Source organism: Macrotis lagotis, chromosome 1 (genome assembly GCF_037893015.1).
Source record: "Macrotis lagotis isolate mMagLag1 chromosome 1, bilby.v1.9.chrom.fasta, whole genome shotgun sequence".
Lineage (NCBI taxonomy): Eukaryota > Metazoa > Chordata > Mammalia > Peramelemorphia > Peramelidae > Macrotis > Macrotis lagotis.
The window spans coordinates 182,438,830-182,461,869 of NC_133658.1; the positions used below are offsets into that span (position 1 = coordinate 182,438,830).

Genomic DNA, 23,040 nt, shown 5'->3' on the forward strand with positions numbered 1-23,040 from the left:
TCTGCCTCTGATCCAGTTTTCTATTTACCATTCCAGACTTAGGAACTCATTTCAAATGTATTAGTTTTGGGTCTCATATATACAATAGTTTATAATAATTCAGAGGAGACCAAAGAGTGGTTAGTAGAATGACTTTCAAGTTAGGCAGTGCATTCATGTTTATTTATCAATCACCTTGGCTAGTTTTTAGCAGTATTGTCTTCTGCTCTTAGACCTTGCCTCTTTCTTTTGGGAGGACAGCCTTCATTACCTTGCTTTCCCATATTAGCATACTCAGGATCCTAACTTATAGGAAATTGGGAAGTGCAAAGGTTGGAAAAAATGAATGATTTTGGATTGTGAAGATGGAACTTGAGGGATATGGTAGAAAAATAACACAGGGAAAGGAATCAATAAATATAATAAAACTAAGATTTAGAAAAAAAATTTGGCAGGATCTGAAGGAGTTTGTCAAGCTTTATTTTATATTGTAGTCATTGGTGTATGTCATTTCCCTTATTAGACTAGAAGATCATTGAGTGAAGAAGGTATGTGTTTATCAAATCTATGCCAGTACAAGAATACTATAGATGGGTGTTTTTTGGATATGAACTAAAAACCAGTTGCTTTCTTCCTGCCTTTTCTTAAACTTCTCTGGAGCACCAGTATCAGGTAGTTGGCCTTAACCTGAGTTTATAAATGGTGAATTCCCCCCATTGCTTGATCTATGTTCATCTCATAATGCAGAGGTGGCCACAGGGATGCTGCAGCTGAGCATCTCCCACGGATGCTGTTACTGTTAAGAGGAGGCTGTTTACAGAGAGGCTGCACTTGTGACACCTTCTGACTCATAAAACAAATGAGGCTGTACCTGAAGAGAGAGATTCCAGGATGGCCCTTAATTATTAGTAAACAAAGGCAATCTGAGCTGGTTTGTGCTCTTGGCACTCCTTGAAAATACCTCTTTACTCAAATGTAAAGAAGTGGCTGGTCCTCAGAGAGAAATCTAATCTCTTTAATGATCCCCCAGTGTGAATTTGCAATGATGATACTCTACTCAGGCCCTGCTTGAGATTCTTATCACGTAGCCTTTTTTCCTCTGGGTAGAATTGACTCTCATGCCATAGTATGAAAATGCTATGAATGCTGAGTGGTAGAGCTTCCCTTGGGTCTTCAGAGTATTCCAAATTGCAGAAAGCATCATGCCCCAAAATAAACAAGGAACTAAAGTCTTTGTTCTTTTTTTGGCTATTGGAGCTAAAGACAATCTACTAGGTGCTAGGTCACCTGTGAAGCAGTGAGCCTGCTTAGCATCCACCAAGATTTGCTTATCTTGGCAAAAGCTCCAGTCTCAGGAGAAAGTCCTGTTGTATCACTTCTGGGCAGATGAGCAGTCATTGGTGCAGACACAGCTAGAAATTAAAAGAAATTAGGAAACTAGCAACCAAATGGTCAGAGTTTAGAATCCTCTGCTCTCCTTACCCTCTTCCTTTAATGGAGAAGAGACATGAAGGAAAGGGGAGCAAAGGAGTTTCTGAGAGAGAGAGAGAGAGAGAGAGAGAGAGAGAGAGAGAGAGAGAGAGAGACTCATTTGACTCCTATGAATTTAAGAACAATATTGAACTGAGGGGTGGCTAGGTAGCGAAGTGGATAGAGCCCTGGCCCTGGAGTCAGGAGTCCCTGAGTTCAAATCCAGCCTCAGACACTTAATAATGATCTAGCTGTCTGGCCTTGGGCAAGCCACTTAACCCCATTGCCTTGCAAAAACTTTTAAAAAGATAAAAAACAATATTGAGCTGAAACTTGCCTCCTTCCCATATTGGTCCAGTGTTTGGGGAAGTGAGTCATGAGAGGAGGTTATGTTCAGTACTAGAGAGGAAGTCCAGGGATGTTTTCAGAAGAGTCAGGTTCATGTGATTACAAGGAGTTTGAAGAAATATTATAAGAAAAGGTTTCATGGAAAAGGCAGTTTTCTTTTATGAAAGGAATGAATATTACATGCAATCAGATAAATATACTCAAGATCATTTGTGGAAGGAAAAAGTACTGGCATCTAGAGAAATAAGGAGTTTCCCATGAGAGATGCCATATCAAATGAGAATTGGGGGGGGCTAAGAATACTAAAAGTTCTAGAGTTGAGGAAAGTGCATTTCATGCTTAGAGATACTCTGTATGTAGAATACACAGGCAAGGGAAGTGTGGGATGGAAAAAATGAGTTTGGGAAACAACAAATATGATAGGCTGGCTAAATACAGAGATTATGAAAAAGGAAATCATGTGTATGTGTAGGCTTGAGGCAAGGTGACTTTCTGTGACATACTTTGTAATCAGAGACAGGGATGCATATCAGTTATCTGATAGAAAACCATCATTAAATAACTGACTAAAATAATATCACATAAGACAGAGAATATCAACTTAGGGTACTGGGAAAAGGGAGAGGTTAAGGTTAAAGTTAGAAGAGACAAAGTCTCTCAGAGGATGGCCTAGAGAGAACCTAAAGGTGAAACGATGTTGCATCCATAGCTATTCTATGCCTAAAAGCCCCCAAACACTTGATAATGAATTGAAACTTCTTCCCTAAACAGATCTCCAGACCAAACTTCCAGCAGCATTAGCTTCCTTCCCCAAGAGATCAAGAACCCCCCAAGTCAGCTGAAAAGCTTTAAATTAAGTTTACCTTTGGATAGGTCAGGTCCTTAAGTTAAGACCTCCAATCAAAACTATCAAGTCAGCCTTGTTTTATAAGAGTCATTAAACTGTATAAATAATATTTAGTGGATTTATAATCTTATTGGATAACTTGTTTCCTCCAGATTTCCTCAGTAGTACAAATCCTGACCCATCTGTACCTTCACATCCTATATTGCTCTCATCTAATGCATCTTTGAAGTAATTCAAGGGGATCTGCCCAAGGAACTGGAGGCTTTCTCTTTTGGGTCTTTAAAACACTTCTATAATGCTAAACACTAGGGAGATACACACACACACACACACAGAGCACACAAACGGATTTTTTATCTCTATATGGATGAATGTGTGCTAATAGACTTTTATGAACAAAGCACTATGCTAAAATATTGAGGTTGTGATTAGAAAAGTATAACATTTCTTGCTCTCAAATCCAATGGAGTAGCATAATCAGCTAGGAGATTTCAGAAGCAAACTAGAAGATATATAGTGATAGAGCTACCAAAATAAAATACTACATGCTCTATGAAACAATAACGAGCAAGCTGTATGAGCTCATTTGACTCTTTTCCTAATTAAATGCAAAGATTTGCAATTGTTGTAATAATTGCCAATTAGTTAAAAACAACTTCTCCTCTTTTAAAAGTTAAAAATTAAACTATTTCATAACCCATAAACTCTTAATGCAGTTTTAAGTTACTAAGGATTAAAACTGTACCGAGTAGAACCAGGAGAACATTATATAAATTAACAGCAACATTTTGTCATAATCTGCTAAGAAGGACTCAGCTCTTCTCAGCAATTCATTGATCAAGGGCCAAGTCATTTAACATCTTAGCTTCAGTTTGCTCGACTCTAAAATGGGGGTAGTAAAAATACATAATTCAGAGTTGTGGTGGTGAGATTTTTTTTAAGAGACAGCATGTTGCGAACCTTAAAGCTCCATATAAACATTATATTGTTAGTGACTATACCATATAATCTTCCAACTATATTTAAAAACAAGATAAGGTCTTTTAAACACACAGCGCTCAGGGAACCCTTGAATTCTTCACAGAGATATTGCCTCTGTCAGTAATTTAAGAGAAGTGATTTCAATGCTAATCTTCATCATGCAAAATGCCTTAATCTTACTAACCATGCCTGCTTAAAACTTTAGCACAAAATTCAAGGAAGGTATATATAACTTTAACCTCCAAATATTCTCCTAATGCATGTTCAAGGCAATTAATTTAATTATAAAATTTGATTACACACATACATATGTGACCATTTGTTCTTCAGGGTACCCATAGATCAATGAGTATTTATATAAAACTAAAATGTAATTAATTTTTGTTTGGTAAAAATAATTCCATATAGGCACACAAAAATATAAATGGAAAATGTTATATAATGTGACAATTTCTAAGTAATGACTCATAAATAACTGTAGTTCAGTTCATTTCTAAATAATATATTAAATTCTACTGTTTGTGCAGAGCCTGGTACTATGAATTGGAGGAAATACAAAATTATATGATAAGTAATAGGCTTGTATTGAGCACTTATTATTTTGAGTCTAGAATCTGTGAAAGCAAAGTGTACAAAATCATGTCCTCTGCCCTCAATCTTATGCTCTTCTAGGTAGGTTAAGTGATATATTTATATGTATATATATATACATATATATATATATATATACCATGCTCATATAGTATATTTGTGCATATATGCATGTACACATAAATCCATTCAACCAGAATATGTATGTATACATGTATTGTATGTATGGGAAATTTTGAGAAGGAACAGATTATTTTTTTCCTAATCTCCCCCCATAATGTGGTAGAGGCATATATTGTATAAGTGGCATATACTTATACAATAATGATTCACACACACAAATGCATATAATTAAAACTGTTAACAGGATTCAGTTTTCCAAACAGAGCTTTCAAGTAGAAGTAGCTGACTCTCCACATCCCAGAAATTCCTCAGGATTAAACTCAGTGTGAGCCCCCAAAGATTTGTACCTCCTTTTTGTGACTATGAGGGAATCTTAAAACTTGGTGGTGCAATAGAAAGAATTAGGAAATCTGAGTTAACTATCATGTAACCACTCGAGACCCCCATTTCCTCTTTTGCAAAGTTGGAGTTGATTTACTTTTAAGTTCTTTCTAGAGTTAATTCTACATTCTATTTTTTTTTTAAATTGCAAACAAGGAAAAAGGGATAAGTACACAAAGGGGAAAAGATAGCAAAGCATGCTGTGGTCAATAGACTGGACCTGAAGTCAGGAAAATTTGGATTTGAATCCCATCTCAAACACTTAGTAGCTGTTGTGAGCCTGGACAAGTCATTTAACCCTTATTTGCCTTGTTTTCCTCTATAAAATCTATAAAATGAGTATATGATCATCTCACCTATTAGCAAATTAAAGGAGACTTCACCCTCTTTGGAAATTATTGAGTCAAGAAGCCCATCACCAAAATCCCTAGGGTAACCATCTTATTTTCTTATGATTTATCAAAGGCTTTGAGGAGTTCCTTTTTGAAATATTTTCCCTTTGACTTATCAAGACTATTCTAAACAATGCAATTTTTCCTGGAAAAGATACTTTCTATGTTACCATGATACTTCCTATCCATTAGATCAGGAAAGACATCTGAACTTCTGTTTAATAGTCAAAAATCATTTTTATATTTATTTCAAGGATAATTTACATTTATATAATACTGTTAATGAGCCACTCCTTTTTCTATAACCCCATGAGTTATAGAATGCACTTATTATTATCATTTACATTTTATGGATTAATAAATTCAGACACAGAGTTACAATTATTCAATGTCAGAACCAGGATATGAACTCAGGTCCTCCCTTCAGACTCCTTTCAGAGTCCCCTGAGAATCTGTAATGAGAAATTGGACATTACATTTATATAGCCTTTGAATCACAGAATCTTAGAGTTGTATATGAGTTCAGAGGTAATTATTTAATTGTCTCCTCAATGTATCATTCTTTTATAGTATTTCTCAGAGATGAAACTTTGGCCTATATTATCTATTAAAATATAACATGATTCAGAATATAGTTCAAGATCTATTCAGGATAAGCCTTGTGTTCTATTCATAAGGTGACATGGTATAATTTCAGAGGGAATGGGGAAGTCCTGTTATGGCCTCCATCTCCTTTCCAAAGCTGGTTAATTATATATCCAGTTAGACCCTCTTTCCTCTGACTTAAGACTTTGGGTTCCCTTCCTCCATTGCAAAGAAAAGTGATATTGAATTTTGATATTCTACTTCTAAGATATTCCAGCTCCATGGAAACTAATAATCTCTTCTAAGAGTAAATGAATTATAGAAGAAACTCATACCTAGGGAGAGTTATAATCAAAAAAAGAACATAAGAGGAATAGCTATCCACAAAAGGAAGCAAAAAAAGGCAGAATGCTGCCAAGGCAGGAAATAGTCTAATCTGAGGGGCTTTGGAAGTGAAGTCTGATCTTTCTTCCTTCTCAATTTTTACCTATGATTAACTGTGATTGTGTTATGTCAGGGCAAATGAGAAGTAATAGTGAATCCCTAGTATTCTTGACCGGTCAGTATTTTCTTAAAATCTAATGATAAGTTCAATGATAGCTCAGTATCTCAACACCTAATTGTTGTGATGTAATAATTGAATAGATGGATAAATACATTGCTAGTCTAGAAGTCTACAGTGGTGTACTGCTCTTCCTTAGAAAGAAAGTCAAGTTGTTACTGGTTAATAGTAATAATAATAATTATAATGTTGACAAGAATTTATGTAATACTTTGTTGTATTATTGTTGTTTCATTGTTTAGATCTATCCCACTCTATGTGATTTTTTCCGGGGGGGGGCGTGTTCCTTGTAAGAACTACTGGAGTAGTTTGCCATTTCCTTCTCCAGTTCCCTTTATAGATGAGGAAACTCAAGCAAAGAGGAAAAATGATTGCCCAAGGTCTCATAGCTAGTTTGTGTCTGAGGTCACTGGGCTATTTTGATTTGTATGAGGTATGCCAGAGATGGGATTGGGGGGAGAAAGGGGTGTGATGGTAATGATGGTGTGGAAATGTGTTCTTAACATAGAATTCATTCAGAACAGTGTTCTAAGTGGCAAGTAGATTGGAAAAAAATAATGAAATCTTTCTACTAGTACAGTGATCCAGGCACATTAAGGTTAGAGATAGTTTTGCTGACTGCCTGGGAATCTAACTATAGTTTATAGCTGGATTTCTATGGGGGGAAATGTGATTTAAATTCCAAATAGCATATTTACAAATGAACTTTTGAAATAGAAGCACTTTGTGAGAGAATTGCCTACATGATAATTTATACATTTCCTAAAAGTCTTCCCTGTAGAGAAAGCCAGGAAATAACAATTAGGAAGAAGTATTTTAGTTAGTACCCAGCAATATAAATGAAGAAAGAGTTGCTCATAGCATGGATTCTGCAATTCCCAGGAACCTATCACTCAAGACATCTTTTACAGAGAGAGTGAGTAAAGTTAAATCACAGAAAAGCACATTTGTCTTTGGTAATGGTGATTTTATCTAGACTTGTCAGGATGGGCAATGGAGGAGAGATCCAAGAACAATTATGTCTAAACAGAACAAGAGACATATGGGAACCATTTAAACATGGAAATTGAAAAGTTAACTTGATATTTTTAAATCCTATTTCCAGGGACAGTTGCTATATATGCGCAAAAATATGTGAGAAATAAAAATAGCAAATATATTTTAAATGGAGAAGCATATATCTTGAAATAAGGAATAAGAATTCTCATTTTTTAAAGATTTTATTTATTTTGAGTTTTACAATTTTTCCCCTAATCTTACTTCCCTCCTCCCACCCTGCACAGAAGGAAATTTGCCAGTCTTTACATAGTTTCCATGGTATACATTGATCCAAATTGTATGTGATGAGAGAGAAATCATATCCTTAAGGAAGAAGCAATGTATAAGAGCTAGCAAAATCAGACAATAAGATAGCAGTTTTTTTCCTAAATTAAAGATAATTGTCCTTGGTCTTTGTTCAAGCTCCACAGTTCTTTCTCTGGATACAGATGGTATTTTCCATTGCAGGACAGTCCCAAATTGTCCTTTGATCATCACCCCCATGTTGCAGTTAGGGTGTACAATGTTTTTCTGGTTCTGTTCATCTCACTCAGTTCATCATCACATCAGTTCATGCAAATCCCTCCAGGCTTTCCCATCCCTCCTGGTTTCTAATAGAACAATAGTGTTCCATGACATACATATACCACAGTTTGCTAAGCCATTCCCCAACTGAAGGACATTTACTTGATTTCCAATTCTTTGCCACCACAGAGTTGTTATGAGTATTTTTGTACAAGTGATGTTTTTGCCCTTTTTTCATCATCTCTTCAGGGTATAGACCAAGTAGTGGTATTGCTGGATCAAAGAGCATGCACATTTTTGTTGTCCTTTGGGCATAGATCCGAATTGCCTTTCATGAGAATTTTTTCTCCCAGGTGGGGAAATATCTGTTTCATCTTAATGGAAAATAGTCTTTTTTTCTTTTCCCTTTTTTACCTTTTCATGGATCTCTTGATTCTCCTGTTTGAAGTCCACATTTTTATTTAACTCTGATCTTTTCATCAGGGAAATTTGGAAGTCTCCTATTTCATTAAATGTCTATCTTTTCCCCTTGAAGAAAAGGCTCGGTCTTGCTGGATAGTGAATTCTTGGCTGCATTCCAAGCTCCCTTGCTCTTCAGAATATCATATTCCAGGCCCTTCTATCCCTTAATGTTGATGCAACCAGGTCCTGTGTAATCCTTACTATGGTTTCTTGGTATTTAAATTTTTTTTCTTGCTGCTTACAGCATTTTCTCTTTTATCAGATAGCTCTTGAATTTGACCACAATATTCCTTGGTGTTTTCATATTGGTCTCCCTTTCAGGAGGGGATGGATGTATTCTTTCAATAATGATTTTGCCCTCTGGTTCCATGATATCAGGGCAATTTTCCATCACTAAATCTTGTAATATTAAGTCTAGGCTTTTTTTTCTCTTCAATGTTTTCAGGAAGATCTATAATTCTCAAGTTGTCCCTTCTCAATCTATTCTCAAAGTCAGTGGTTTTGCTGATGAGGTATTTTACATTTTCTTCTATTTTTTTGGTTTTGTTTAACAAGCTCTTGCTGTCTCATGAAGGCATTGGTTTCCACAATCTCCATTCCTTTTTTTAGAGAAGAATTTTCTTCATTTACCTTTTGCAACTCCTTTTCTAATTGGTCAATTCTATTTTTGAAAGAGCTTTCCATTTGACCAATGGAGGTTTTGAAAGAACTGTTTTGCTTTTGCATTGGCCCAATTGAGAATCTGAGAGAATTATTCTCATTTTGTATTTGTCCAATTGAGGATCTGAATTATTCTCATTTTGAATTTGTCAAATTTTATTTTCCAATGATTTGTTTTCTTGTTGCAAGTTGTTAATCTTCTCTTGGGTTTCTTTTTCCCAAATTTTCCAAATTTTTAAACTCCTTCCTTATTTCTTCAATGACGTCTTTCCATGCTGGAGACCAGATCATATTCTCCTCAGAGGTTCTAGGTCTCTCTGAGTTAGGGTCTTTTCCTTCCAAGAATTTCTCTATGGATCCACCTTTCTGCTGACCTTTCCTTCATTTTGCTAAGACCTTGAGATGGGGAGGGGCTGGTTCACAGAGGTTTGGTGTTGGGATCCCTAGAGGCATTACTCTTTGAGTGTAATGTCTCCAGTTGGCCAGTAGGGAGTGCTAGAGGATTTGATCACTGAATGTAATATCTCCTCCTGGCCAGTAGGGGGTGATGGAGCTTTTGGTCAGAGTGTAATACCTCCAGCCAGTCAGTGGGTGCTGGTTGCTTTCTCTGAAGTATCTGTGACCTTGATTGAGGCCTTCTCCCTTGGCCCACCATTGCAGAAGACAAATCCTGAGGTAGATCATCTTCTCCAGGCTTTTCTTTCTGAGTTTTGTGGATTGGATTTCTGTTAAGAGGTTTGTTTTGTATTATATATGGGAGGAAGATCAGGAGATCAGCACTGTGCCTGTCTTCTCTCCGACATCTTGGCCCGAAGTCCCAAGAATTCTCATTTTTGCTTTAAAATAGCTAAATACATAGTTTTGTGATTAATATCAACAGAAAAAGGAACAGTTATTGAAAATACTATAACTGAGTTTTTTTAAACAAAAGTTATGAGCATATAATGGAAATCACATGGTGTTATATAATTAGAAGAAATTTTACTTTCTGTGAAACTTAGGGATTCTCTCTCCAGTCTCATGATTGTGCATGCATCCATATAATGTCTTTCAATTAAAGTTCTTTATAATAGTGCTGAACCCAAAGCATGAGATGGAGACCAGGATTTGATAAGTTTGGAGATCTTTATTCCCCGGGGCCCACCTGCGGATGAGGAGGACCCAAACCAGACAGTCCTTGAGGGTTCAGGGGATGGGGTTTTTATAGTGTTTTTTGGGGGGGGTTACTGAGAGCAAGCAGGAGACAGAAGCAGAGATGGCAGTTTGATATGTTTGGAGTGGTAGAAGAAGACAATATATGTAAACATGTGGATCCATATGGGCAGAGTAGTGAAGCATCAGGGGCTCTGTGTCATGTTGGGACATGTTTCCCGAGGAGCAGGGAGCCGTGTATTCACGGGCTTCCCACAGGTGGTGGGAGTGAAATTTACTATCTCATGGGTCTAGCCGCATCAGGGAAGGGGAGGCAGTTTTGGGGAGAAGGCAGGAATTTTTACAGATGCAGCAAGATAATTAGGCTAATGAGGATGCTTTGTGAATCTTAGACAAATTTATGATATAGCCATGACCCCCAGAGTCAAGCATTTGGGCCTGGTCGGATTATTTTCAGACCCAAAGGCACCTAGGCCAAGTTATATTTATGAGGAGTTTCTTGGGGCCCAGAAAGGTGTTAAGGACTCCTTCTATACAGGGATTACACAAATATTGATATTGTACTTCAATAGGAGCTGGCATTTATATAATTTTTAAGATGTGCAAAATACTTCTATGATCCTTATAACAATTCTATACAGTAAATCATATTATTATCTCTACTTTACAGATGAGGAAACTATAGCAATCAATCCAATCCAATTAATCTTCATTATTATTGTTATTCTTTCTAAAAATTTGATATCAAAAGAGGAGAGTTACAGGATGATGACTTGAGGTCAAGGCATAGTCAAATGAGGCTTATTTTAAGGATGGCATATCTCCACACAAGTCATGGGAATTATCTATGTAATTAAAGAGAGAGGGAAAATGAGAGCAGGAATGACCTATGGGCAAGTACCTAGGGGAGAGGAACAGAAGTATACAAGGATAATAGTCTGGCCATGAAAAAGTTTACTTTTTTCACAGAAATAAAAATCAATGGGTGATCCTAAAGGGGTGAGAAATCTTTCTGCCAAGGACCAAAACATAAAAATTAGCCTGCTATATTTGGTCAAATATTTAATTAATTCACCCCTAAAAGCTCCTAGATTTATTGAATTTCAAGTCCCACTGTGGTTACCTTAGTAGTATCAGACCAAATAATTTCACAAAAGTATGGCAGAGTGGGGAATGGGAAGAAAGTGGATGACTTTTGTGTTCTCAAAGCTCCATGGAAACTATCTATTCTAAGAGTAAATGAATTACAGAAGAAACTCATATCTAGGGAGGTAATAATTAAAAAGAGAACATAAAAGTAATTGTTTTCCAAAAAGGAAGGAGGAAAATGCAGAATGCTGCCAAGGCAGGAAATGGTCCAATCTGAGGGTCTTGGGAAGTGAAGTCTGATCTCTCTTCCTTCTAAATTTTATCTATGCTTGACTCTGTTATTATGTAAGTCAGGGCAAATGAGAAGTAATATTGAATCCCTAGCATTCTTGACTGGTCAGTATTTTCTTAATCTTTAAATCTAATGCTGAAAAGTTCAATGATAAATCAATATCTCAACATTGAACTGCTGTGGTCTAGGAAGTTGAGAGAAAAGGAGGAGGATGAAGCATTATAAACTTGAGTAGATTAAAGGTTTGGATCAACTTCAGAGAGAAGTAGAAAAACAAAGTCAAAAAAAGAAACTGCATTGAGGCAAGGACTCAAAGCAGTGAAATTACAGCTTCTTAGTGTATTGAAACCAGAATGCATTTTATAAAGAAATCTTCATTCATTTCAACAATATTTATTGAGTCTACTATGTCTCTCTGAAATTCTTTAGCCATTTAGCTAGCCTTTGGTGCTCCTAACAAGCAACCTAATTAGTCATTTAATACTTGTAATAGTGGACTTCACAGTCCTTAGTGAGTGATGCAAAATTCCATAGACAATTTAGCAGTTCCTTTGAATCCTGCTAATTCTGTCTAAGGAACCTCACAGATATAGCATCTGAAGATCAGCAGAACAAGTCACACAAAGTTACAAAATATCATAACAAACTCATCCACAATTTTCTCATGTGTAAAATGAAAAGATTGTGAAGTAAGTGGTCTCTCCTCAGTGGTCTCTAATGTTCAGAAAGAATTTAGATTCAACAAGATGCCGGGTTACTTTATTGATGAGAACACAATGCTGATGAAAAATCTATAAAAGTACAATCTGTTCTTTGTGTTTACATGACCAAAATTATGGGATCAGTGCCTGTGTAAGCCAGCTAGCTTTACTTTGTTATGCGGACAGTCTGCAGTCCTTAGATGGTTGGTCACAATGGGGAATTGAATGAGGAAGTACAGATGATTCAGCAGAAACTTTTCCTACTACAGAAAAAAAAAAACCAACTTGTACCCCAGTAAGAGGGGATATTATCCAAGTCATATTTATATGTCAGTGACAATACATTCCTTTCCTAAATTTCTACTCTGTTTCTTTACCATGGTATATGCATAAACTTATGGGCTTCGGTGTACTTTTATTTATGTATTTTGTTTTAAGAATTGAGGAATGGCCTCTTAGCAGTCCATTGAGCTAGAACAACTGTATTAGACTGGCTATGGACTATATCATCCCCATTCAGAGGAAGAAAAACAAAACAAAACTCACAAACCCTGCCCCACCTTAAGAATCTGATGAACACTTATGTTTTTCTCTTTTCCTTAATCCTACCTCATACTGAAAATTACTAATCTGTAAATATGTTTATCAAAATATGTATATACAATGCTAACCTGGCTGTTTGCTTCTGGGAGGAGGGGGTAGGAAGGGAGGGTGGAAGGGAATTTTGTAACTTAAAAATATATATGTGCATATTGATGAAACTAAATAATTTAAAAAGAAAAAAATTGAAGAAAGGAAAATCTGACTTTCATTTGATGTTGAGCTGAGGATGGGAACTTTAAGCTTGTCTGTTTTCTCTAAGGATCAGTCAAGTCGAGTCAAAAACATTAAATGCCTAATAAGTGACAGAAATACTGATAAATTTGGGAGATGTAGGCAGAGGCAAAAGCAATTCCTCCCTTTTAGGAACTCACAATCTAATGAGATGATCAGTAAGTAACTATATATGATGATCAGTAAGTAACTATATACAAATATAATACAGGACAAATTGGAGAGTGAGCATTTCAGACATGAGGAACAAGGAACTGTATCACTGGATTACAAAGAATGTTTTGGGGAGTGAGGTGTAAGAAGACTGAAAAGATAAGGGGTCAAGTTATGAAGGACTTTAAATCATAGCAGTTTGTTTTTGATCCTGAAGGAAATAGGAGCTTCTGGGATTTATTCAATAAGAAAGTTATATCTGTACTTAAGGAAAATCACTTTGATAGTTGAATAGAAAATGGACTAGAATAGGGAGTTAATAATGGAGGCTCATTGCAAGGCTATTGCAATGATCTAGTTATGAGGTAGTGAGATATGAGTGTCAGAGAAGAGATGGAAGAATGTTTAAGAAATGCTGTGAAGGTGGAAACTAACTTGGCAACGGATTGGTTATGTATGGTGAGAGAGAATGAGAATTTGAGGTTGAGGGTTGGTTACACAGGGCAGAGGTTTTTTGGGGAAATATTGATTTCAGTTTTTGGACATAATTGAGTTTAAGATGACTTTGGGATATCTTTTGTGAGATGCCTAATAATCAGTTGGAGATGTGAGACTAAAGACTAACGAGAGAGGTTAAGGCTAGATAAGTAGATCCAGAATCATCTGTTTAAAGATAAGTGGTTCCATGGGAGCACCATGGGAGCTGATGAAATCACCAAGCAAACTAGTATAGAGAAAAGAGCTTTAAGGGATGCTCATGAGAAGTGGGCAAGACTTAAGAGCCAACAAAGGTGTAATGAGAATAGCTGATCAGATAGGTAGGAGAAGGCTAAGAGGATATCAAGAAGAATAAATTGATCACCAGTGTCAGCATTTGAGAGAGGTCTAAAAGGATGAAGGATTAAGAAAAAGATCATTCAATTTAAAAAAAAATTAAGAGATCATTGGTAACATTGGAGGGAACATTTTCAATTTAATGTTGAGATTGGAAATAAGAAATAAGAAAGTGGGGATTGATGAATGAAGGTGAAGGTTTTTTGAGAGAAAGTGGGACACAAGTAAATATAGTGGACAGTAGAGAAACAGCCAGTAGATAGCTATTGAAGATTAATTAGAGAGGGAGATGATAAATGGGGAAATCTTTGGAAGAAGTTGGGATGGAATGTGACAACCTGGTTATATACAAATGTTTGCCTTGGCAAGAAAAACTAGTTCTCCAAGAATGAAGTTGACAATAGGAGAGAAAGTCAATAAATATAGAAGGAGTTTGAGGTGTTGGTTTTTTTTGTTTGATCAAATCTGGCCTTGGACCTTTACTAGCTGTGTGACTCTGGGCAAGTCACTTTAATCCTTTTGACCTTGGTTTCTTATTTGTAAAATGAGCTAGAGGGAAAAAATGGCAAACCACTTCAGTATCTTTGCCAATGAAACCCCAATTTTTTTTACAAAAAGTCAGACACGACTGAAAATGACTAAATAACAAAAAGCACTTATCACAATACCTAGAGCATAGTAAATGCTTGTCAGTTTACCATCATATAACTTATAAGCAGAGAAAGCCTGGAAATGATTCATTGTTTAACCTTGTTCCAATCTTAGAAGGAGAGAAGTGGGAAATAAGAAGCCTAAAAGATATCAGTATAACATTTTTTTTCTTAAATAAAGCTGCTGATGATTTGAATCTTAAAGGTTTGGGGAAACCACCAGTCTTAAACATCAGACCAAATTATTCAGTGTTTCTCAGTTTGCAGGCTGTGAAATGGGGTCAGGGTCTCTGAACTGATTGTTCTATTGAGGAGTGATGAACAAAGTCATTTCAAATCCTCTGATTAAAAATTCATTAATTTTATGCCATAAATACTATGAATTTAGAAACATAATGTGACTTCTAAGTTAGGAAACCATGGCCCAGCTGAGCATTTGTAAACAGACTTGTATACAATAGTGCTTGTCTTTGAGGAAGAATGAGCATTATTGGTCAGAGAACATCATTCCCAGTTTAGCATTTCTGTGCTGTTTTCCCCCTTCCTGAGGCATCTGCTCAGATTGCCTCTTGTTTCAAAGGGTATGAGCATGTGTTTGACTTATTTCTCTCCAAGAGGAGGAATCTATGCAGTGGAAACGGTCCTGAACTTGGAGTCCAAGCTCTCCACTCAGATCCTGTGTCTGCTACTTAGAAATTGTGAGACCCCAGGCAAGTCACTTAATTAACAATTTGGTCCCGCGGCTCCCTGATCTGTGAGATGGGACTGAGTATACTCTTTAAAGTTGTTGCGAAGAAAGAATGTAATAAACTTTAGAGCTTGATATGAATTTGATATTTCTCACTTCTAAACAATCCCTTATGTGGGTGTATATTATCCCAGAATTCAATTTCCAATTGGGTATTTGCTCATTTAGTCTTGTTCAATAGTAATACTGACAGATCTTGGTCTTGGAATGTTTTCCTTTGTTAAATTTTTTTTTCTCAGATTCATCAGGAAATGATCACTGTGGGTTTCCATGTATTTATTTATTTATTCTTTCTCAAACGGATCATATATAACACTGTGTGTTTTTCCTTTTGTAAGAATTCCTTTACATCTTAAGAGAATAAGTTTGATAAAGGGGACCTTGAGAGAGATGATTACAAAAATGTCAACTGGTTCATATCCATAGTTCTCTCTGTTCCAGAGAGAATAGAAGATTTTTTGGGTGGTTACCAACATATGTATTTTTGAGTCTCTTTAATGTGATAATCTGGCATTTGTGGGTCAGAACTGCATGACTATGAATATTTTTTTCTGACTTTAAATTCTCCTTTGTCTTGTTTATGAGGCCATGGGATCCCTGAAGGCTATGAGCTATTTGTTGTAAAAACAATAACCATTACTCATGCATGACTGTTGTCTTTAGTACTGGCAAGGAGAGAGGATGAAATCTGTAGACAGGATTTGGGATAGACAAAAGAACTCTGACTTCTTTCAAAAGATAAAACTAGGTAGGATGGGATTTAAGAGATTTTCCCCTAAATCCCATTATTTATCTACTAGGGTCTTTAATAGTTCTCAAGGCTTATTAAACCAGCCATAAGTTATTTTCATGTTGTAGAAATTTTGACCACAAAAGGAAATATTAATTAGGATATAGACAGTACCATCAAAGCTGGGGGCTAAAATATCTGACTTTTCAGTCTATAATAGTTCTATTCTCAGAAATCAGGAATAATTCATACCATTTTTTCAGTGTATGTTTCCTCTCATACAAAAGGCAATAATATGTTTAGATATTTATAGGGTTAATAATATATATTGATCTTTCTTATGGCATCATGGGCTTATAGAAACAGATGAAACCATAGAGATCATCTAGTTGAAAAACCCTTTTTATGGACGAAGAAACTGAGTCCCAGGAGGCTTGTCAGTGAAAAGCCACTGAAAGAGCAAAAACTGGAGCTTGGGTCTACTTTTTTCCCAGGCTGGCATTATTTTAGCACCTGCCATGGATTTCTCTTTTCTTCTAGGTTTTCATTGTTCATCAAAACTGCCAACCTACTGTTTCTTAGAAGCAGAAGTTAGATCAGGGCTTGGGAATGAATCCATGGAGACACATATAATGCAGCAATTTTTCATCTAAGGGAGGTTTTAGATTATCTTTACAATTCAGCTTTGAAAAATTCTTTAGCTTAGCCCATTTTAGTTACTGGCTGCTTTATGCTAACATTCCTGTCTCTTGATAGTTTCTCCTTTGTCCCTCTTAGGTCTTCTCACTCTAGTATTTCCATAGTGATGAAGAACCATAATCTTTTGAGCAAGTCCAGGACTATGAAGAAAAGAAAAAACTTTTTCAAACCATATCTTTAAACACATTTTCCTCTAAAAAAACCATACCCAAGACTTTTTGTTCTCACACCCCAACCCCCACTCCTTTGGACATATCTTTAAAGTAAGCCTACTCATGGCTACTTCCAACTTTACATCTTTATAGATGGTCTAGAAGAGTCATCTATAAATTTTTCACATGAGAATGCAATTTGGGCTGACTTCAGATACAGAATTTATCCAAAATTAAGAGAAAAAAATGAAGAATAAGGGGCGGCTAGGCGCAGTGGATAAAGCACTGGCCCTGGAGTCAGGAGTACCTGGATTCAAATCCGGTCTCAGACACTTAATAATTACCTAGCTGTGTGGCCTTGGGCAAGCCACTTAAACCCATTTGCCTTGCAAAAATCTAAAAAAAAATGAACAATAAGAGTTTTCCACTTAAAGAAAGCATAATTTCTCAACAATTCTCCAGAGAACTGGGGAAATTGAGTAGCATGAACCCATTAGGTAGAAAGATTACTATACATATACACACACACATACATATATATGTTTCCCCACTTCTCTAAATTATTCCCAGTCTACCTTTTGTTCCTATAAAATAGTAGTTTGGAGATTTCAATGTAGAATTAAAATGTAGAAATAAAAAGTTCATGGATTATGACAAAACTTAAATACACACACACACATATATATACACACACATATATGCATATGTGTGTAACTGACTGAATGCATATATTTACAGAAATGAATTTCAGAGGATGGTCATGCAAAACAATACCATTTCTCTATTTCTAATTAAAGTACTTCTCCCAGGAACCTAATGTTCTTTTTGAATTGTTTAGAGATACAGAAATTAGTTATTAATTTCTGGGAATTAATCCCTCTCCCTCTTAATCTGAGTCCACAAATTGCATTCTATTTAATTTGATTGATCCAGAGAAACTTGCTGAGAGAATTTTTAAAATTCAGGATTTAACTGGAGTAATTTATAGTTTATTTATTTATTTAATTTTAGTACCTTTATCATTTCAGTCATTTATCCCAAGATAACTTATATAAATGAACAAAATGGGCTTGAAACTTTACTACATGGGGATTAAAGAAGTTCCTGATGCTATTCTGGAAGCTATGATAGTGGCCATTAGATAATTGAGCGATGGTCCTGGATTTAAGAGAATACTCTTGCATTAACTCACTTCAGTGGGCAGGAATAGGTGTGGTACAGAGCAGTGAATGCTATATATTTGGCATCATGGGTTCAGAATAACTTTGGAATAATAAGTTTCCTTAATTGTAAAAATGCAAAAATTTGGACTAACTGACCTTGAAGAGTCTTTCTATCCCTAAATCTGATATATGATCTTTTGTTACTGAGAGACAGATAATATCTCGGTAAAAGAACTTTTTAAAACTCATTATTTAACAATTGGACCTAAACAAAAGTAGGATAGTTTATTCTGTGCAAGAGTATTTTCTCCCTAATTAGAGATATTCAAGCAAAGGTTGGATGCCTACTTATCTTCAAGATATTAAATAATAGATTTATCAATCAGGCAGGGAATTAGGTCAGATGACTTCAAGAGTTCTTTCCAATTTTAAGATTTTGAGTTAAATCTCAGTGGGATCACTACAAAGAAATTTAGAAGTTGTGCTTTTCCTCCCTATTTTGCTATGAACTTGAGAAGCTACAGAATACTTTCGTTAATGTTATTAGTTGGATTTTTTCCTTGCATATCTTATTTGAACCTACACACAGCAGCTGTGTATCTTATAATATTTTATTCACATAAGAGATTTAATTTTAGTTCACTTCCTTTGGAATACCAACATTTCTACCCCACATTTCATGAACTCATCTAGACATAGTATTATTACCTCATTGACTTGAAAAGACTTGTATGTTGGGGTGTAATGGTGGTGGTAGACATTGCTAGAGGTAGAACTCGCTTTATTCCCAAACAGATGGTATTTGCCATCATGATGTTTTTGCCAAGGTTTTAGGAACCTGGGTTTGAACATCCAGTGGTCTTGAAGTGGGCCTCATTCAGTGGTCTGGACATAACCTTTTTCTGTTCCTTATTTTTTAAGGTCAATGGATAAACTTAATCTTTTATTAACAGGGGCACTGCAAGATACTGAAAGAATATTTGTCTTTTCTGCTCCAGAAAGACTATGGAGATAGCCACTTGTTGTCTAGGAGATTTATTTTAATGAAAGATTCTATTATAGAGTGCCTCAATATGAATTCAATTATGTTGCAAGATATCACATCCCAGTTATACATAGTAATATATGATATATGTATATATATATATATATATATATATATGCATAGAGAAAATAAACCTTTTTAAAGTATGGGAAACCTAAAACTTTGATGTTATCCTTACTTCTAATTAGCTGTCCCATAATAGGGTTCTACTGTATCTTGAGGTTTGCATGTGATGTGTTCTCCAAATTCATCTGGAAAGAACTTGATAGTGGTATGGCATTAAAGTAAAGGGTGTCACAATAAAAAAGGCTAATTACTATTACTGCTGCTGTTATTATTAGACCTCTTGACTTTGCTTAATTTAGGCAGACTGAACTAAGGAACATAATTGTCTGGGATGGAAGGGATAGAAAGGATGAGAATTAGGCTTATTTCTTACTTATAGGTAATAAATTTGAGCCCTATCTAGTTTCCATCAAGAAGTGGACATATTTGAAAGTTGTTATACTTGTTCAATAGTTTTCAGTTGTGTCTGACATTTTGTAACCCTTTGGGGGTTTTCTTGGCAAAGCTCATTTTATAGCTCCTTCTACAGATGAGAAAATTGAGCCAAACACATTTCAATGAATTGCTCAGGGTCACACAGCTATTAAATGTATGAGGCCCCATTTGAACTCAGGAAAATGAGTCTTCCTGCCAAGACCTGGATTCTATCTACTAGGCCAACATAATTGTAAGAGTTGTAGGGTTTATTTCTTTTCTGCCAAGGACAGTAGAGTGATAAAAATAAAGCAAAAATCCAAAGCTAGAGCTGATGAGTTAAGTCGAGCAGGAGTTTTAAACCAGGTTATGTAAATTCCTTTATTTTAAATATTTTTGATAACTATTTCCATGTAATTGACTTCTTTTGTAAATCTTATGTATTTTATTCTATGCATTTAAAAACATTGTTTGAAGAAGCAATTCAGAGGCTCTACCAGATTGCCAGAGGAATTGGGGTCCAAGATCCCATCACAAAAGTTTGGAAATGACAGTTTTAGAGTAAGCCAGAAAAAAATAGTGTTGTATTATCTACCCAAGTGCTATCAGTTTCTAAGATTTTCTGACCTTGGAAAATCTTCCCCTCTTGCCACCCTATCCTTTTGTTGAATAAGGAAATATCTTTAAGAATTTATGTGATAGGGGCGGCTAGGTGGTGTAGTGGATAAAGCACGGGCCTTGGAGTCAGGAGTACCTGGGTTCAAATCCAGTCTCAGACACTTAATAATTACCTAGCTGTGTGGCTTTGGGCAAGCTACTTAACCCCGTTTGCCTTTCAAGAAAAAAACCTAAAAAAAAATTTATGTGAAAACTTCTTGGAAGATTGGCATATAGATTGTAAATTGGAAGGTAATTTAGAAGTATCTATTTTACAAATGAAGAAACTGATGATCAGAGACATAAATGGACTTGCTCAAGGGTCACACAGATAGTAAATAATAAAGCCATGATTTAAACCCTGGTTTTCTGACTTTAAATTTGGGGCACTGTCTACTATATCACCATTCTCTTAATCCCAGAAATTCCTTACAAAATAACAGATACTAGCTTTAAATATTCTGACAACTCATTGAGTCCTGTCAGAGACAGGGAAGAGGCAGAATGTCTGTCTTTGGTCTTAAAGGAATTCAAAGTGATGATAACTTTTCTTTTGGGACATCAATATTCCTGTTGCCCTTTTGGAATCACAGATTCTCACAAATCTCTAGTGTTAAAAATGTGACCTTCAAATGAAAGAGAGCTACATTAGAGAAGTGTTAGTGTGATCTCTCTGACCAATCTAGGTAAGGCATCATTAAGACTAATTGAGATTCCTGGCTGTCTAATTCTGAGTTCTTTTATATTTTAGAAAACAAGGAAAGAGGCCTGTCTGTCATGTTCACAAATTTGACAACTTTTCCATCTGTGATATTTTTTGGTTTTGATCATAAATACAAAATTCCATCTCTTTAATCAACTGTGAATTTTGAGAATTAGGTGATAAAACATCCATACAGGTTATGCAGAAGACTGCAGGCAATCATGAGAAACCTATTGATCCTGAGTGCTTGTAAATGTTGCTGATGTGGAGGAGGAGACCTACTCTTATACTGTTTCAAGGTGTGGGATAAATAATCAAGTCTTAAGAACTTGGGGCAGCTAGGTTGTGCAGTGGATAGAGCACTGGCCCTGGAGTCAGGAGTACCTGAGATCAAATGGGGCCTTAGACACTTAATAAATTACCTGTGTGGCCTGGGGCAAGCCACTGAACCCATTGCCTTGCCAAAAAAAAAAAAAACAAACCTAAAAAAAAAGTCTTAAGAACTTGTGTTCACAAAAGCAAAAGAGGAGAGAGACCTGGGACTGAAAGTCAGAAGGCTCAGATTTGCCCATCTTCCAATTATTGGCTGTATGACCTTGAACAGATGATTTCATTTCTCTGGACTCTTTGATAAAATGAGTGGGTTGAACTAAATGATTTCTAAAGTAGATTTCTACCTGAGGACTTTATGACTCAATGTATGATGTAAATAAATGAATTCTACAAATTATTCATTATGCTAGGACTGGGAATTGTGAGTACAGCTAATACAGACCCTACCCTCAAGCAACTTACATTCTAATGAGGGATTGGTAGATAGGGAATGCGTATTTTGGCTTGAAAAGTTACATTTTATCCTTCCTTTAAACCCTGAGGTAGGGAGTAAATGTTGCAGATATATTATGTCCTTTTTATAGATGAGGTAACTGAGACTTAAGATTAAGTAGTTTGCCCAGAGTCATATAACTATAGTTTGAGGTAGAGTTAGAATCCAAGTCTTCTTGACTATTAAGTCTAGCGCTCTATCTAGAACATTATGGGATATGTCAAGGATAGTATCATATTTTGGGAGATTTAAAATAAAACCTTTAGGAATACCTGATCTAGGACAATAATATAATACTTTAAAGTTTGGAATATAGTTTGCATACATATCTCTTTTGGGCCTCATTACAACTCTTGTTACATAGTTGATAAGAGGTATTATTTTACAGATAAGGAAACTGAAGCTCAGGGAAGTACAATTATTTGATCAAGGTCACACGTTCAGTAGGGATTTGAGTCTGAGTCTTCTTGACTCCAAGAATCCACACTCTAGTTCCCTCAGTTAGCAAGGCACCTTCCGCTCATCATATTTAGTTACATGCTCTTACTATATTTGAGTGATTCAGCGTCTGAAATCAGCACTGTGAGGTTAGACTATAATTTTCAGAGGGATGAATAGTTTTAAAATATGAGGCACCTGTATCAACAATTGTCTGTTTTCAAAACAAATGTCATCTACCTCCTGGTACTATGAGAATGAATGCTCTCTTAAGAAGGCTGTTTTGCAAATTTCTCTCAAAGTAGCTGAGTTTGAGAGGTTGAATTGTTGTAAAGGAGAAAAAATGTGAATTTGAATTTAAAGATCAGTTGATTTTTTTATTCCGTTCATGCAATAGCTGATCTGAAAGTCCCCCAAGGAGAGATGTCTTTGGTTTCTTAGAGGCTGAGCTATTAGAACAAGCACTGGCAGGATTTTCATACAAACCCTGTGAAGGTCTGTGTATCTCTCACTGAGCACCTGTCTCATCTATGCATAGATACTGCTCTTAATCATAGGATCACAGCCTCAAAGGTGGAAGGAGCTTTAGGGTCTAGTCCAAATCTCTATTCAAAAATGAAGAAACTGAGACACAGAGAGGTTAATTGATATGCCCACTGTCACACAGGCAGTAAATTGGAAGTCTCAGAGTAGGCATTTGAACTTGGTCTTGGGACTCCAAATCCAGAACTCTTCATCATGCCATACTGC

The 23,040-nt window shown here is 35.9% G+C and overlaps 1 protein-coding gene across 3 annotated transcripts in view; it reads left to right on the forward strand.

Moving 5' to 3' along the window:
• Positions 1 to 23,040, forward strand: part of PAK5 (p21 (RAC1) activated kinase 5) — a 152,228-nt gene that overhangs the window by 40,109 nt on the left and 89,079 nt on the right. The window lies entirely within an intron of this gene.